Source organism: Vanessa tameamea, chromosome 28 (genome assembly GCF_037043105.1).
Source record: "Vanessa tameamea isolate UH-Manoa-2023 chromosome 28, ilVanTame1 primary haplotype, whole genome shotgun sequence".
NCBI classification, from domain to species: Eukaryota; Metazoa; Arthropoda; class Insecta; order Lepidoptera; family Nymphalidae; genus Vanessa; species Vanessa tameamea.
In genome coordinates, this window is record NC_087336.1 from 6,355,807 (window position 1) to 6,375,654 (window position 19,848).

At 31.9% G+C, this 19,848-nt stretch overlaps 1 protein-coding gene across 11 annotated transcripts in view; it reads left to right on the forward strand.

Annotated features, from left to right (window-relative positions):
- Positions 1–1,651: 1,651 nt before the first annotated feature.
- Positions 1,652–19,848, forward strand: part of Rhea (rhea) — a 76,665-nt gene continuing 58,468 nt past the window's right edge. For 2 of the 11 annotated variants that reach the window (XM_064219560.1, XM_064219561.1), the window contains exons 1-2: positions 1,652–1,962; positions 19,237–19,377. The gene's annotated coding sequence lies outside the window, so the exon portion shown is untranslated. The remainder of the gene's footprint in view (positions 1,963–19,236; positions 19,378–19,848) is intronic. The other 9 variants (XM_026627860.2, XM_064219556.1, XM_064219555.1 and 6 more) reach the window with 7 other exon arrangements.

Below are 19,848 nucleotides of genomic sequence, written 5' to 3' on the forward strand. Positions count from 1 at the left end.
TAATATATAATTGAACTTATTTAGTTCTTGTTTTGTTTTTTAACAGGACCAGATTTTGGGGAAGGCAACCGGGGCAACTGCCCCGGGGCCTCCACAAGAGAGCCAAATATTTACTATTAATTTTAAATAAAATTGGTATATTCTGTTCCAATGGAAGTAAGAATAAACTTTTGATTTACGTATTTCATGCGATTTGCTAATAACTCAGCTATATTGTGCACTATTTAGAGTTTATGATTAATATATATTTATTTATAATACAACACAATTACAGTCAACTACGTATTTCCACTTTAATTTTACTTCCAAAAATTCCGATAACAGTTTCGTCAACGTTCAAAACGCATTTTTTTGTAAATCCATAGTGGATAACATACCTAGATTAATCAATCTCTCGACCAATGATATCGAGTCAATTTGCTGTCAAATGGTGTTTATTTGGCTTTTCTCGTCTTATGGTTGGAAGAGTATAAAAAGTTATCTAAATGTATTTGTACAATTTATGTTTGTCATATGAATAAAAACATCGCATTTTTAACATCTATATATATAAATATTATTATTGTATTGTGTAATAAGCTTTGAACTAGCTTGATTTTGCAAATTACCCTACACTAAACCTTACAGCACTACTTAAGATTTCGCCTTTAGTTTGTTTGTTTGTTTATTTCCTGTTTGAGGGAAAACTTTTTGAGGAAACCTGCACATTTCAGATGTGTCTGTAATATGTGGATCCACTAACGCGCACTGGAGAAACGTGGTGGTCTTCCACCACCATAAATTACCCTTAAGGGGGTAAGTAACAGGTCTCCTGTTATTTTTATTTAATCTTTATTTGTAAAGGGGGAGAATTTTTCAAGCATGTAACGGTGATAAGTTCCCGATTCCGATCATACTTCGACTATATGTCACAATAAATAAAACTGCCTTAATCGTAACTGAGGGCCAATTCTACGTATTGTTTTGACTACGGAACCATCCTAATTATATTCCTTTCCAACTTCAAATGTTGTACATATAAAAATGCGTTTAAAATGCTCCCTAAACTATGAAAGCTCGTATCATAGGGGCCTGCGACCGCGAAGTCGGAACTGGGTGACAGGATGGTGTATAGTCGACTCTTTATTGGCTAGTAGTACTAGTAAAGCTCTCGGTATTAGGTATAATGCTTAAATGTGATTTGCTATGAGTCGCGAAATACATCGAGAAAAACTTACTAAAAATTACAACAAATTATTTAAGATTTGCCTACCGTATATTTGTATAATAACATAAAGGGTTTATTTATATATATAAATATACACATATTTTTCAGAATAATTCGTGAATATTGTGTCAATAAAAACTTTCTACACATGTGCATTTTTCTTAATGTATACAACCTAAATGATGTAACACAGTAGTATTCAAGCCCACGTTCTGTTTAAACTCGATGGAAATGTACTTAATATTTGAAACGAGGTCATAACCCAAATAAGGTTGTGAATAAACCATTTTGTCATCTTGATAAATAACACTAAAAGTGTTTCCATTTAAAAGAATAAAAATAACGATGAGTCAAGAATGTTATAATTTTGCGCGAAATCGCCCTCTCAATGTGTTATGAATCAGCTGCTACGAAAAAATCAATACTACACTGTCTGCATGCAGATATAACCCTACTTTATGGCTTTAGAATGACTTAGACGTTTCAAATTTGAGACTAATATTCATTTTATAGTGTACATGGCCTTGTTTTGTCGAATATTAGGCGAAATTAACATCAACTGTGATAATTAGAGAGGCAAAAATTAAATTAACACTGCTGTGAACTTAGCTGCAGGTGAAAAAGCAGTTGATTAACTACTCACCAGATGGCGCAGTGTACTCGTGATGTTGTTACATACTGTAAGGGCGTGTGAGTGCTTGTGTAAAAAATTAAGTGTTTCGTGATATTTCAAGCGCTAATGGACAACAAAATTGGTAAGTAAACGTTAAGAACTATGCTAGAAACGATATAAAATAATAACAAAGCTTGAAACATAGATGTAATTCCTTAAAAAATAAGAATCCGTACATCTGTCTGATCAGACGTATAACCCGATCGAATTTAGGTCGCGTCATTAGTGCTGCGCTTCCTATTGCTCCCGTTCAATACTATTCGGTCGGGTTGTACTCCCGCCATCTTGTGAGTTGAGCTTTCAGGATTTTGTATAAATATAATTATTGATCGAAAGCTGCATGTAACTTAATTTTTATATTATTCCCATTCAATTTAATTTATCGCTTGTGGAAACCAATTTAAATAAATGTTGTATTCATTCACATTTGTAGTGATATGAGTCATAGTTTTGTTGACATTATGAAATCTTAGTTCAGGTTAGTTTTGCACTGGTTTTATGGGTTAATATTATTAGATTTTTTATCATAGATATAATATATTATTCTTTACACCCTAAAAATGTTGTAGTTCATAGCTTTTTTATTTTATCTTGGTGTTTCAGTTTTCTTTTAGGACGTATACTAACGAGTAGAAAAGGTGACATCACAAATTTTAAATAGAATTCACGGTTAATGTGTTTTAAGAAAAACTCGAACATTGTAGAGGCGTAATATTGTTCTTTGTAGGTTGTCGCTATAGTAAACAAGTAAATTTTATTCATACAATTCGTATTAAATATAATTTAATACCTGCGATCTGTAAACACATTTGTGTTGAAATTAATTTCGTTTTTCTAGCCTCCTTGGGATCATGTCTAAATATTCCATACTTTAGGTATATGAACTCATCGTGAGTTACATTAAATTCCAGGCTATATTTCGACAAGTCTCTGTGATGCATGTAGACACAATAATCAATATTTTCAAATAAATGGGTTGCTACTCTCTCTACAGATAATATAACTGCTATTTTTTTTTATACCCTGTCCGAATTATCTATAACAAAATTACTAAATTAAATGTATAATTATCAAAATAAACTACAAGCAAATTGACATGCTTCAAAATATATAAAAATAATTACTAGACTTAAATAGGAATAGGTTGTTGTTCAAATAAAATGTCTTATATATATTTTTTGTCAAATAGGTAAGGGTCGGGCAGCTGGCCTGTGTGAGGGTGAGTGGTCACCACCGCCCATAGACATTGACACTAATAAATATTAAGCATTCCTTAAACGGTCAATACAAGGCCAATGTTGGGATCTAAGATGCTGTGTACCTTGTGCCAGTAGTTACACCAGTTATGGTGGTTACCTACCCAGATGGCCATGCCCACAATGCACAAAGCACTATCACCAAAAAAAGCATATGTTTACATATAGAAGTTAATAAATTAAATTGGTTGATATATTCAAGTTAAAGTATCTAATTCTAAAATAATATATTTAAATTTTTTTAAAATTACTCCCATTAATGTTATGTAATTAGGGGTCATTATAGACTTATCCAGGGAAAGGTTCTCGATTACCTCAAGCTATTACATGTATACAATGTTGGTCCCTGATTTTTAATATGAAAAACTAAATACTTAATTCAAATCGACCTCAAAAAAAATCATAATCAATTTGATATATATATGATTAATAAAAATAGCGTTACTAAGAAAACAAATTATATCTGAGCACAATATAAGCCGAGAAGAAGCAAATATAATTTCATTTACTTTATACTTATATTCAAGTATAAAGTAAATGAAATTATATATATACTACTCTAGGCTTATAAAGGTATATTTGAATCATGTTACTGAAATACAGAATGTTAAACTGTGACAGGTGTATATCAATTGTATGGAAAACAAAATATAAACTCAGTAGTTATACTTGTTCCCAAATGAAATACATAGACAACTATATTACCAAGCTTGTTTGGTTTCCCAAAATTGACAAATTACAAGACTCCATGACTGCCTTTATATTGAATCAAATATGTAATGTTGCACGGGGACTATTCGCCTGTAATTTAACAGAGCATGTGCCTGTAGTTAAAGCCATTTAATTTTACTATTGGATACAATTAGTATTATCACACTGGGTCAGCAATGGTCAGTTTTTCTCACTCTCTCAATGCTAATGCTCGGCTTTGAAATGTTAAAATGTGTGTACTATAATGTGAATGACAAACGGGAGTTGACAAAGCTTAGCTTATAAGTTCATCGTGGATTCATGTACCTATTTATTAACACAGTCATGTTTTGGTCTAGAAAAAAATTGTTGGAAGGTCACCAAACATCAGGTGAAAATTTTGTCGATAAACCATACATTTTCTTAAATGTTCAATGAGTACACTCACTGCAAGACGAACTAACTAATTACGTCAATCCCTCGTGCCTCTGATTACACTGGCTCGATAACGATTGAAATAGTAACACTATAATATAAAGTATTGATGTTTGGCAATGGAATAACTAACATGTGACTCACACAGCAAATATTCTACTAATATTACTATGTGTAATATCCGATCACTGACTGCCTCGTTGGACTAGGTGCTAGTTTATACGGCTTCAAACCACGGATGGCGCTTAAATAGTTATTGAATTCTCAGTAGCAATTGGAAGCTGGCAGTGTTCTTCCGTGCTTCAGAAAGCACATAAAGACGTTGATCCCATTTCTGAACTCTTGTTGTATTGGATTGAAGGTGCCCAGGTGCTTGCGCACACACTGAGCGTAATGAGAATATCTCCTGAGCAGTTATTTGTGGTTTGAGAATGGATGTTGTTTAAAATCGGTTAGGAGCACGTCATTATCATAATAATAGTGATTCTGGTTCAACATATAAGGTGTGATATGATCTTATTAAGTATATAATGTTAGTGAGATATATTTTAATAGATACTCGTACCTTACTATAAATGGCCAGTTCTGTGATGTTTAAATGAATATATAATGCTTCCTACATACCTCAATGTGACTTGTATATAATGACATAAGATTTTAATGCTATACATTAAAAAGCATATTTTTTATAGTGACTGTCGAGCGTCAGATATCTTCAACGAAGGTTGCAGATACAATAACATATAATATTAATAATAGGACACTTATTCGAAGTGCTAAATGTATCGTTTAATTGCTTAGTAACAAATCGTTATAGTTCGAATAATCGGTATTATATAATTTATTGTAATTTTCTGATGTCAAAAATTCAGTATTGATATACACAGTTGGAAATCTCTTTCGATTCATTTACTCATAGACCATAAAATACAGAAATGTGCTGGTTGCATCCACGAGCTGGCCTAGATGTAAAGTAAATAGGGCAATATTAGTCATGTCCACTGAATGCTATGCTATACCTTCGTTAATAGTCTTGATATTTAACATTTATAATGTCTATTATAAACTTCCATAATGCTAATTGAGATCTACGATTACTAATGCAGTCCGATACTTATATTGAAAATGAATATCATATTTAGATTTAAAAAATAATCTTAAAACGTCTCACTCCCAGCAATGGCTTTCCCTCTGAGCATTTTATTTTCATTAAGGAGAATGTTTAAACAGTGATGTTGCCTGGAAACAACGATATGCTAGTTAGAATTTAAAGATAAGATATGTCAAAGGCCAAAATATCTATAGAGCTACAAATATAAAAATAAAAATTATGGTCTTTGACAGACAAGGCGACGGAATTGTTAATAACCATCCGAATCAAAACAATACTGTAGGCAGAGGATTTTAGTATAGATAAAACATATAATTGTGAGAGCTGGAAGTATGTGACGACTACCTAAAAGAAGGCGTGTTTTTTTACATATGGGTTTAGAAAAATACTCGGGCCCCTGTGGAGGAGAACTGGTCTATGTTGGATTCTTACCCTATTAAGGGCCACCTTCGCGAGAGTTGAAGAAATGTCTCGATATAACGCATGCAACCCCTCCAATAAAGATTTTTTTATGTAACGTGACATAACTATTCATCGAATGCAACTACAAAACAGGCTCTGTTGGCATTAATTTCTTTAACAATATTGTGACCAAAATATTTTGTTATTTAAAATCTTCGAAAACATTAGCTCGTTTTATGAAAATCGTTAGCAATTCTAGAAACACATCAAGGCATTAATTGCCAGTGCTCTAATTACCCTATAATATCACCAGAACGCTTGTACTGGTACGGTCTAAATTATCTTTTTGTCTAATACGAAAAAAAAAACAATGTAATGTCACAATATTCGGTAATTAATACCAAAGCTTTGTCCATCCAGTGGTTTTGCGCCCGAAAACTGCAGGAAGCTGCGAAACACATTATACGGCTATTACACAGTTGCGCTAAAAATAACTTACTTGATTGGAATAATGTTTTAGTTTTTAGGCGAAATAAGTAGGAGCAAACTTTCAGTAACGTTTATTTGACTTCATTGGTTAGTATTTGTAGTCTGAGAAAATTCTTACTAATTATAACTGGCCTGGTCTATTGTTCAAAATTCTTCTCTGCATCATTGCTGGTAAAATGATAAAGGCATGTATAAGATACACGTATATTATACGCGTATATAATTTAATAGTAAATACCAATTTTAAAAAACAAGCTTCCATAGTATACAAATATTCGTGTCTACGCTGTTGACTGTGAAGAGTTCCTTCGTCTGGAACAACCAGAGTGTAGAATCAAGTCATATTTAACATAAAAATGCATCATCGGGACGGATGTAATATGCCTATATAACTCCGTAGGCAAACATGAATAATTATTATATGAAAATAAAAAGAATAGGAAAATTTGGTTCGTCTCGGCGAAACCTGTTCAGTATACCTAGAAAGCTTTAAGTATAATCGTTTTTAAGTTTGGCATCAGACTGAAATTGCTAGTATGGACGTAAACAATGATTTTTTTTTTTAATTTCTAGTATTTGTAACATATGAATATAAGTTTGAAACCCTCTTCCATGTATACTTTACATAAAAACTCGGATCCTTCTGTATGCAAAATATGTTTAAAAATCCTTTAAATTATGGTGGTAGGGCTTTGTGCTAGTCGGTCTGGGTAGTCATTAGATATTAGTATTGTCGTGTTTGGGTTGGAAGGGTGAGTGATCTAGTGTAACTACATGCACAAGGGATATAACATCTTAGTTCCCAAGCTTGTTGGCGCATTTGCGATGTAAGGAAATTGTTAATATTTCTTACAACGCAACTTATAATAACAACTTATTTTCGTTTGCCTATGATCTTTGTTTATAGTCCATCTATAATGTATAAATTTCAGTTCTTCCGTCACCAAGAACAGCATTCTCATTCATTTCTGTGTATTGTAACGTATCTAATGAATATGTGCAATTACTCCATGAAAAATTAAATAAATCGACATGGAAACAGTGATATTGTTTGTGTTTTTTACACCTTTGCCCAACTGTGGGATGTTTGTTATGGAAACTATGTAATGTTTTATGAGTTTTATCAAAACAAACGTCGAGAACATAAATACGATAGTCTTGTTTTCGCGAAGCGATATTTAAATAGAATTGATGTTTTCTTTGGCATAAGAGTTGGCTTATTTTTTTTTTAGTTTAAATCAATTAGGTCAAGCTCGAATCGTGACACTGATTTTAAATAATATGGCCCTCATAAAATCTTGTACTTTGTTAAGTTTAAGTCTTTTAACTTAAAAAAGGGACATTGAAAAGTATTTAACTTTCAAAAATTACTGCCACCAATACTTATTTCCATCTTAATTTTACGAAATATATCCATATTTTGAGTAAATATCACAATTTGTCCGTGTGTGTCAGTATATGCCTTTTTTAAAATAATTCTTTATATCTAAAGTAACGCGAAATGTATGCGCCCAAAAGTACGCCAGGGAAAGTGTTATAATTATGTCGTGTTGAATTTAAACCTATTCAGTGATTCCTGCGTTATAATAATAGGGGTTGATTAAATATTAGTCCTTACCCCTGAATTAGTCGTGCGTTCAATTAGTATTTTGTGCTATTCTAAGGGTTAATTGAGAGATTGAAATATAGCATGTTTTGGCTTTTGGAATTTTGGCGTTTTAACCGTAAAACCATAACAGATAGGATTCTGACTATATTGGGTATTTATTTGCCGTAAAGTCCAACCAACATAAATTTTTGCTCACAAAAAATCTTTTTAAAATCTCAAAAGATCGTCTTAATCATTACAACATTAATATTAAAACGCCATTTGCTAATATCTTGTTCCAAACGATTAAAGCGTGTCCAACGAATGTTGCAAACGCAGCGGCCTGTTAGGTTTCTATCTAGATATGCTCGATTCAGCCTTGTTAGTTAATAATTCTCGGAAGCGATGTAAAAAAAGCCATCGCATACCGCCTTGGACATAGCAGTTTTGTTTACTAAGTACTGTCCAGTGTGACGGTTACTGTTATCGGATCCGTGTTGCAACTATAATAGGAGAAAAAAATAAGCTAAACGCTCAGGTATAAAATGTATATAGTTGTCATTCATGATATATTTATAGTTTGTGTGAAAATCAAGTACTTATATCGAATGAAGTAGGTTTGTCTGCGCTTTGGACTTCCGTTTGTTGCTTGTTGTCTACATTCACTCTAGGTTCACCTGTAGGTCTTGAAGCACCACTGAATGTATGTACTTCATTTATATTAGTATAAGTTATCTCGTCGATGAGAATGAACGAAAACGTGCGGGTGATAGGTGGAATTCAGCGAAATGTGTATCAGATGTAAAGGGTCCCAGAAAACTTTTAATAATTATCATTTCTAAAATAATCTTAACTTATGTGTATCAATGATTTGTTGAAGACTTTTAATCTAACCAATTTTAAGGTACAATTAATTTTAAATATGCCTCGAAAAACACGTGAAATGCTCTTGCATTAACTCTCTCGAATCAGATTGCTGCCCAATTATAAGCTGTAATATATTTTGTATTTTTTGGAGTATCCTCGCCCGGACCGAAATCGTTCAGAGCATATTCAAAATGTTGATAAGCTCATACCATATTTACCTTTAATGGTTCTGTACAAATCGATCGTGATTTGGTAATAATATATAGAATCAGCTATTTATATTCAACCAAAACAGCTATACTCCAGCCAGTTTCATAAAATCATTGATCCTATGGACGGTGGGTCTTTGACGATTTAAGGAATTGTAGACTGCCCTTAGGTAGCCCAAGAGGATTAGTTGGTAGGTCCCGTCTAGTAGCAAATCTAAAACATATATTCAAAACTTACTTGTCAACGGACTAATAAGTACCGAATATGTATTCGTACATATTTACTAAAGTTCTATCTGAATATTAATTTCGACTTCAAAATCACGATTTATGCTTCAAAGAAACAGACGGAGAAAAATATATAATTTCAACTAATTCGCTTATTGTAATTGTATGTATGCGAGTTTCTTATCGTTTCTTCAATTAGAATCTACATTCTGATCCGGAGGGTTTTACTTAAATAACTTGGAGATTGACGATAGTCCTTGTAAGAGTATTTGAATTGTTTATGTAAACTCCTTTTAAGTATGTTTGACACATTTTTCGTCTAATTTTAGTTCTATATATATAAAAATGAATCTCTATTTCCCCTGGTCACGTCATAACTTTAAAACGACTTAACCAATTTAATTCATCCTTTTATTGATGTTTTAATACTTAGAATTTCTTATGGAAACAAAAATTTATAGTAATGAACAGCAATTGGATTTTTTTATAACTTACTTTACTATAAAGCTTTACAAACTAATGCCTTCTTATGAGTTTATAAGGATTATCAAATAGGGATTGAGAGATAATAAAATTGTATCTGTGCGTATCGCTAATAGACAATAAGATACACAGAGATTAATGTATAAAAAAATGTAGTTACAGACGAGCGATACTTTTATTTTATGGAAAGATTATTCACATAGGAAATGAAGGATGTGTTACACAACTTAAACCGCTTTGTAGTCAATAGGGCTACTAAGAAGCCCTATTTCTTTGCCAGTATCACTTGGCTATGCGCCAAAGTTTGCCGAACGTTTGATCAAGTGCTAATTGGTCATGGCGAGTTGGCAAATAGAAGGCGCCAGCCTTCTTTTCAATGACAATAAGATTTTTTTTTCTAGGTTAATAACATTCCGGCGATGTGTTTTTTTGCCATAATTTAAAAGCAAGAGATCGGTTTTATTGAGGAAAATCGTATTAATATACATAAATGTATATATGAAATCTACATACATATATTTCATGTATTATAAATGCTTGGGGTTTTTTTATAACACGACTTTCTAGGTTTATTTGCGTTGACTTGAATACTTTATTTGATATCTTGTATGTTAGTTGTATTGTAAGACCTATGGTAGATCCTGGTTTTATATTGAACTATCTTACTTGATGGAGCTGCGAAGTTCGTTGAACGACGAACAGATTGTACCTCAGCGCGATGTATTTTTAAGAATTATAATAATAAAATCTTACTATATGGTTATGATAATGATATGATAAAAATACTTTAAAACATAGTATAAAGAACTAATTCCCTAAAATTGCCCTTTAGCCTATAAAAAAAATAAAACAATTTGATTAAAATATATGATATGATTTATAAAAGTAATACACTGTTACATTAAAAATTATTTTTATAATTTTAACTCTTTTTTAAATTATATAAACCTGACGTGTCAATTCGCTAAAATCCGTGCCGTTAACCCATTTCCCACTTCCCATATATCGGTGTTGCTAGCTTAATACATCATTTTGGCATTTTCATATTAGTGCAGTGAAATAATTATTAAAATTAGATTTTATTATCTAATTCGTTTGTTGTATTTGTTGGAAGTCATTTTGCATCGTTTCAGATTAATTTATTAGCTGTCATCCAATAAAGGGTTGGTTTTTGTTTGAAAATGTCGGAAGTTTATTATGACAGATTTATTTCGCCTTATAATTGGCTTTTATTAAATAAAATAATTATTCCATAATTATTTCTTTGATTTAAATATGGATATAATTTCCATTTAATTTTGGTGGTGATACTGGCCACACTCCCGCACCTTTCAAAGTTTCAAGAACTTTCGATTTCGTTCTTTTTGCATTTTTACATCTTCAGTTAAACACCGAATTCAAACTTCAAATTCGATATACTGAATATATCGGTGAGTTACCTTAATAGTTGAGTTTCTTAATTTGTGATTGATTATTACTTCGGTGCTTTAACATCATATATCTTTTGAGAATATATTTATAATTGAGTTTTGAAGTTCGATAAAAACTTTATACAACATATTTCTACCGACTTTAATAAATTGTAAGTCTTTAATTCTTGTTTTTGCTTAAAAGCGTTGGTTTGCAATTCAGAAAGTCGTAGTCATGTTTAATTTGTGATGTACAGTGATTTTTGACCCATTGGAATGATTCTCCGAAGTTCAAATCGTTATTTAAAGTAAGCAGGACTTTAAACCTCTAGAAGGTAAATTACTGCTTACATCCCTCGTTAAAGGTATTTATCTCTTGGTTATTTACTTGATTATTGAACCTGTATATTTCGTATTGCAGGAGGTTTTTTTTTTACCGACCACATGGATTTAAAATATTAAGTGTGTCCAGATAGTTGCTGGTGCAACTCCAAGGATGGCATGCCTGTTCCCTTAGATATAAACAATATCCACGTGTAGCTGGAAATTTGGTGATGTACCCACTTTAATTTTTTATACAAACTTAGTTACACCGGCCTGGCGAACGGTGTACTAAATAAATAAACATACAATCTTTGAATCGTCAGTGGCGCCTACATTTTAATATTTAATAAGATAAATTATAATGCATTGAATCTTCAAACATTCCTTTTATCCCAAGTGACCTACGCTGAGTCAAGCTGGCATATTTTTTAATTACAGTACAAAAGCTGAAACTAAATTAATTAACTAAACTTATTGTAAGATTTATAAATTTTGGTTTCTACAATTAAATAGTTATATAACAAAACTGTTTTCTTCAAATCCATACCCACAGAAAAAAGGTAACAACACACTTCATTGAAGTACACAAATCAATGTAAATTCGGTCAGTCAGACCGAATCGGAAGTTGCCTAGAACCGATAAGACTCTAGATAGATCATCTAATGAACTAATTAAATAATTCAGCCCCAAAATCAAATGTATTAAAGAAAATCATAGTAACTTCGTGTATATGTATTTAATATATATCTTTATAATACTATTTTAGTTTATAAATAAAAGTTAGTCATGGTCTCAGGCACAGCAACAAAATTGTTTTACAAATCATTGTTCTAAAAACGACTATCAAGTCCATGGAAATGATTTCTGTGTCACCGTGACCGTTTGGGGAATTTCTATTGATATATATATGAATCATATTATATAATAATAATATATATTTGTTGAACGTCCTACTTTAACTTAATACATATTATAAATATATATAAAACAATTTATGAATTTAAAAGAGGATGAAGCAGTTCGTTCTGTTACACGGGTTTTAATGTTAGTTTTTTTTTTTTAATATTTATTATAGAATTAGAATAAAGTATTTTAATTAATAAAGAATGAGTATTTCTTGTTTAGATAATATTATCGATTTAGGAATGTGACTTCGGTAGCCCGTACCGAGTTTGAGATTCGACTGCCTATCTCCTCACTACAGCTTAACCGGGTGATGATGAGTTAGGAGATACAAAGATGATAGTCAGCTCTTTTACTGGCGTCACCAATATATAACAGTTCGTTCGTTCAATTATGAATTTTATTGTTTCTTAGCAAGGGCTAAAAATGGGCTACCATTAAGCTTGATGTTGAGGATAGTGTCAACGCTGGTCTTCATCTTAACTAATAGTATATGCAAAAGCGAGTTTGTTTGTTTGTTACGCTTTATTCAATCGATCGTCGTTTAATTTACATGTACGTTGAATACTTAAATTGATGTTATGATTTATAGATCGTGTCAATGGAATTGTTTGTCTCAAACATTTCTGATGAGAAGTCCACGGACCTGTATAGTCTGTTCCTAATAAATAACATTTGACGTCGAATTGACGCGATGTCATTGGTCGAGTAAATTATCTATGATATAAATTATGGATTTGGGAAAAACATGGCGCTGTGAACGTCGGAGGAAATTTTATAGAAACTTTGGAAGTAACGTTAAAGTTGATATAAGTAGTTTAGTGGAATAGTGTTGTATTATAACACTTGGTGGTAGGGCTTTGTGCAAACCCGTCTGGGTAGGTACCACCCACTCATCAGGTATTCTACCGCCAAACAGCAGTACTCAGTACACAGTGAGCCAGTGTAACTACAGGCACAAAGGACATAACACCTTAGTTCCCGAGGTTGGTGGCACATTGGTGATGTAAGGAATGGTTAATATTTCTTACAGCGCAATTGTCTATGGGCGGTAATGACCACTTACCATCAGGTGACGTATTCGCTCGTCCGCCTACCGATATCATAAAAAAAATATAATAGGATATAGTAATATGAGCTATTAACAAACCGCGTGGCATACGTAAATCTGAGATTTGTTTATCTTTATTCCGTCTTCGATTGTAACATACTATATCTATCTAATCAGTGCTATTCGTGAAAATTCAGGATTGATCGCTTGTTATATGTTAATAGTGTGTTGCATAGCACATTGTTAATAATTCAACATATAATAGTTCATTGAATGTCATGACTGGTTAGATAGACACTAGAAAGCTAGGCACCTATTGTCACGTAGACCCTGTAAAAACCTTAAACCTATATATCATACTATGTTATATATATATATTATACTTTATTTAAATTGTTGTTGCAGTCGTGACCGCAAGTTTATTTACAAATCGAAAACAGGTTTTTCAACGATTCCGTACTTGACACACATATTTCAATAAATTGTTAGATCACCAGTTACAATAAATTCATTCATAATTATATAAGGAAAATTATGTTTAATTCATTTTATGATACGAATTCTTTGAATGATCTCCTTCATGTTATTTTGTAAACCGACCACAAATACATCGCCAATGTGCCACCAACCTTGGAACCAAGATTGTATGTCCCTTGTGCCTGTAGTTACACTGTTGTAGTTAATTTCAAAATATTCTGATGTTTACGAGATCAATATAACAAGAGGAAAACAAGTAATTGGTGCTAAGTGCTATAATGTATTATGTACAGCCTAAAGTACAAGTGTTTTATAACTCTTGTTATTCGAGTTATGTCCTTGTAATATTGGCACTACACTTTATTAACGATACGAATAACTTTGGCGTTAATGATAATTGCCAGTCAAAAGACTTAATTACGTAGCGGTTGACGTCACGAAGTAAGTCTGTTGTAACCATAAGATCGTCAAATCGTATGGCTGTACTTTGTTTTTTTCTGTTCTCATAATGTGTAGATGAAAAATCCATTAAGAAGGGAACACTCGCTGTCATATTAGGACCGTATTAACTTATAGAATATAATATAACGCAACGATCGACACTTAGAATGTCTTGGTACGATTAGAGCAACTTTCTCTAGAAGCCCTTTGATAATTGCGTGGGTTATTGTCGCCCACCGCCGGATGTATTACGACATAACTATATTATTATGTTATAAATACAACTTTATAAAGTAGATTCATACGCCAAATAAATACAAGTTACTTTGATAATTTAAATATTGAGATGAATGTATTTACAATTTTGGAAAAGTTGTAACTTTTGGGCATGAAACGTAACGAATTACAATTTATTATATATGAATCTAGCCGGTGTGAGTCAGTGAGTGGACAATGAAATTGACTAAATGTTAATCACAGTTAGAGGTTATAAAATCATGGAATCATTTTACTATTAGTCATCAATATTTTTGGAAAACATTGAAACATACGCTGACCGATGGTGGTGGTGGCGAGCTGTTCATTGGAGAGGATGTCTGTTCTTCAGATAGCTATTGTCAAAAATAAACAACTAATGAATCATTGATATTATAAATCAACTTTATCCTTAACAGGCGATAATATATTTTATTGAATGTAATATTTATCTATCTAGAAAATAGTTTTAAAGACTCACCTATTTTGTCATTGTTATATAAATTTAGGTTCCATTAAGAGTATGTGTTAAAATTGTCCAAAGATAACATGCATTCAAGTTTACGAATTGGTCATCGACCAATGACGTAATGGATGGAAGTAATGACGTCATATCTGTCTTATGTCATGAGTGCTTTGAGGAAAAACAGCGTAGGTGAGCGTATGACTTATAAAGGAAAATAGTTCACATTGAATATCGACAGCGTTATAATATCAGTCCACGTGGACTCGTGATCTTTAAGAGCTCTTAAGACTTTCTTTATTTAATGACTAATAACTTCGATACGGAGAGTTTATTTAAACGAAGAAACAATACCTTTATAATAACAGTTCTGGCACGAAAGGACTATTCCTTATAAATATATCATCAACACTAAAAGTGAATGTTCTTTGAGATAACTCCAAAAAATTTACTACTGACAATTGGGGCAACCGAAAATATTACATCGTAAAAATAATCTCAGTCAACCTAGCGGATATTTCGTCACTGTCGTTTTATCTTAATGATGTAAGGTAACGCATCTGCTGAGATTACGTGCCCGCTAGATTTGTTAGAAGAATATTATGTTCGGAGGCCGTAATAAGGAAACGAAACACGTTTTAAATGTCGAGTTATTATTTCGTGTTGATTAATAATTGAAGATATATTAAATATCAAAACATAAATATTCTCTATCAAGGCTTTTACAAATTAATATCAATCTTTACAACAAATACATATACAATAAAATATACGTGTAGATACTCTTTGAAAATCATCATCATCTATATAATACTAGTACAGAATATTATTAAAAAAAACTTTATAAATATTTTTGATAAAGCAAAACGACGTGTGCAGAACAAGCAACGAATAAATCAATTGAAAAAAAACCTTGCGATACAAATATTCATGGCTATGATGATGACAGTTAAGGAGTTCCATGGCCTGGAATCACAGCAGGGTGACCATACCAATGAAATTTCATCTGAACTGAAGCAAAATGTAAAATTTCAAATTTTAAAATTTGACCTGGACTAACAAGCAAAGATAAAACATTTATCGTAGTAGGTTTCGAGAATTAAATCTTTGTAGTATATTTAAATAACTTGGTGGTAGGGCTTTGTTCAAGCGCGTCTGGGTAGGTACCACCCACTCATCAGATATTCTACCGCCAAAGAACAGTACTCTGTATTGTTGTTTTCCGGTTAGATGGGTGAGTGAGCCAGTGTAATCACAGGCACAAGGGACATAACATCATTGGTGATGTGAGGTGGTGACCACTTACCATCAGGTGGCCCATATGCTCTTCCGCCAACCGATGCCATAAAAAAAATTGTCTTTTTATCAGTAGTTGAATGGGATTAGACTGAAAATTATGAAAACTAGTTGTTAAAACAATTGCGTGATGTCGATATTAATTCAAAAACCTGTGCCTAAATCTTATCGAAGTATTTAATGGGTTAATGGTATCCATACTAATATTATAAACGCGAAAGTAACTCTGTCTGTGACTTCTTCACACTGAAACCGTTGAACTGATGGAAATGAAATTTGCTATGGAGATAGTTTGAGTACCGGCGAAGGACATAGACTACTTTTTAAAAAAAAAATCTAACACCTCTAGGGGGTAAAGTAGGGGTTGACGGTTTGTGTGCTTTAGATAATGTTTTATAAATTTTGCTCGGGTGAAGCCACAGGTCCAGCTAGTAGGAAATAAACATATATAGAACGAACATACGTTCATTTTATACACATAGACTAGAAATATTAAGTTCTTGTATTTAGTATATATTGCTATAACAACTGTACTGTACTGTCACTAATATAGACTAGTTTGTTCGATCATCATGAAATTATCATACATGTTGTTCGTGGTCTAGAAAATAACATAAGTTACCAAACACTTGCACAAAAGAGTTTAATTTTCAATTCGTTTTCGTACATCATTATCATAGTAACATAATTGTATCATACAAACAGTGTTGTCAACAAACCGGCGGTGTTGACGCGTGCCCTATCTGCGCGCGCGCACGATAAACGCGCCCGCCATGATAATGAGATGATTAACATACATGCTACTACGCTTTGTCACATTTAGAATCCGTATTGAGGATCTACCTATAATCAGGAATGCACTGTTTATATTAAAGATTTATCTAAGTCCTGTCTTAATAACAGCAATCATATTTTAATTGATAATATGTAAATTTTTGTTCCACAATCAATGAATTAAATATTTATTCAAATGTACTGGTGTAAGCCTATTTGGATAAATTCTAATTATGCATCTGATAAATAATCATTGGAGTGAAAATACATATCTATTAAGCAAAAATAAAAACAGATATGTTATGAAGATAATATCATAGTAGAGGAATAACAAGAAAGGATTAAACTTGCAATATTTCTTTTCGAAAACTTGCCATGTCAGTATATCTACACAAGTATTCTTAAAGCAGTCTAACAGATGATCTTTTCTATACATTTTAAGTGCACAACCAAATTGAGTAGTTACAATACGGTTTAATTAACGTCAGCAAACTTTAATTGTATAAGTAATTAGAGTAATCGTTAGATAGTTTATAATTATTCGGTTGTAGTAATAATTATCTAAATGACATATTAGTAAGAATGTAATGGAGCCATAAAAGATAAAAAAAGTAATAATCACAGAACGAACGGGAACTCCAAAAAAAAAAACAGAAAAAGAGTAACTACTCAGTTTTTTTGCCGGATCTCCTCGGTAGAATCTACATTCCGAACCGGTGGTAGCTTAACTTACTTAATATAGTTTGTTAAATGACGATTCAAAAGTGCTTGTAAAAACCTACTCGAATAAAGTATATTTTGATTTTGAAAAAGAATTGAACGTAAAAGTCGTAGGAAAAATATTAATAATAAAGTATTTGTTCTGAAACTTGCGTTAGGTACCCTATGTTCTTATCTGTAACCCTGAGTAGCTAAGACGTCGAGTAACAAACAGATAAACGAACACATTCGTATAATGTAAGTTACGATTACATAATCCGCTAATGTAGCAATTTTTGGTTACAAATACTTTATGTAGTTGAAGAGTAAGGTGTATTTACGTGATCTATGTATAAACTTTGATTGCTGTAACGCATAAAAACATCATATAATCTTCAAAGTTACCAAACTTAGGGAATAATGTATTGCGACCGAGTTTATTACCTACATAACAACTAAAGTACTTTCCAAGTTTTTTTTTTTTTAATAAGATTCAATGGTTTATTTTCAAAAACTACTTTTATTAGCTATAAAAAGTGTTTTAACAACATCTGCGATAAAAAGGCATCTTGTTATTGCAATTTATAAAAATTCAAAATGAACATCGGTTTGTATTTAAAAAATAGTAATAAATGTTATATATTTAGCAAAGTTTCAAAAACATCCCTAATGTGTTCTGTAACTATATATCTTTGGCCTCTTATGAAAAGAAAACTGACGAGTTTATTATAACAAATAGGAAATCCTTCAGAGCATTTCCTTGACTCACTGGAGCCATTTCGATCCTCCAGGCTCAGGTTATGTAACGACGGCGCCGGGACGACTGGCGCCGTTGGGGAGGCGGCATGAATAGTAGTGGCGCCCAGCGTGGGACCGATGTCTGAGGCTCCAAAGATTTAACATTTGTTGAGGCTAGGGCTGTTTTCTTAAGTTTTGAAAACGTGAACTTTATTTCGAGGCAAATTTTGACTAGTTTTATAAATAAATAAATTTATTAAGTTATTTAATGCTGATTATAATTATTTACGTAATATGTGGACATTATATATGTGTGTTTTTAATTTTCACATAATTTATAGAAATTACATTATAGATAACAAGAGGATTCAGCATTTTTACTGAAGTATCATTGTCACAATCTAAAGTAGAAAATAATCGTATAATTTAAATTGCAAAGGATTTTTATTGAATTTCTTGATATATTTAAAAAAAATCGAAAATGTTTCTTATTAAAAAGCCTCATTAATCGGGATGATTCGTAAAACATTTTAAGTTTTTTTCCATTTTATGACCAAATAACTTGTTTTATTATTTTAATGAGTTGATTTCATATATTGTCTATTTGTAACAATTTATAAACAGCACCAGGATGACCATTTAAACGCACGTGAACTCGTATTAGTAGTTATTTGAATTCTATTTTTTTCGAATTTTCTACAAAATTAATTTTTATTTTATGATGTATTTCAAAGGTATTTATTATAATTTAGTTTATTTCTTTTCAGGTATAATACAAGTTGAAATGTGAAGAAGAAGAACAAAAGGAAACACGCCAAAACTGTGCCTTAATTAGTTATAAACAAGTGCCTATAGAAGCGAGGAGTGCATACGAACGACAATTTACGAAAAAACGAATTTATTACTTGGTGAGTTTACTTAAGACTTTAAAGTTATTACGGAAATAGCTACTAAATCCTCATTGGTCTACGCATATGTCTAGCCTGTTAAATCGCAGAAGAAATACAGTTCGCACCTTAGATTTGGATACGTATTACATGCGATTTGCTAATAGCTCTCCTGTGTTATGCACTACAAGCAGTTCATTAATACATCTTTATTTATAAAACAAATCTATTCCGCTTAACTACTTATAACCTTTGACTTTACTTCCAAAGTTCCGCTAAAACAATCTTCGACGTTCAAAAATGCCAGTTTTTCAAAATCCATGATTATATCATGTATTATTTATGTTCTCGACTAATGATATTGCCTTAATACGATATTCTACTATGTTTGAAAAAGTAAAGGCAAAATTTTGATTTTCCTAATAAAAGTCACAAAAAGTATATTTCGGGAAAATAAACACGTTTTCTTGCCATAAAATTAAAGTATATTTT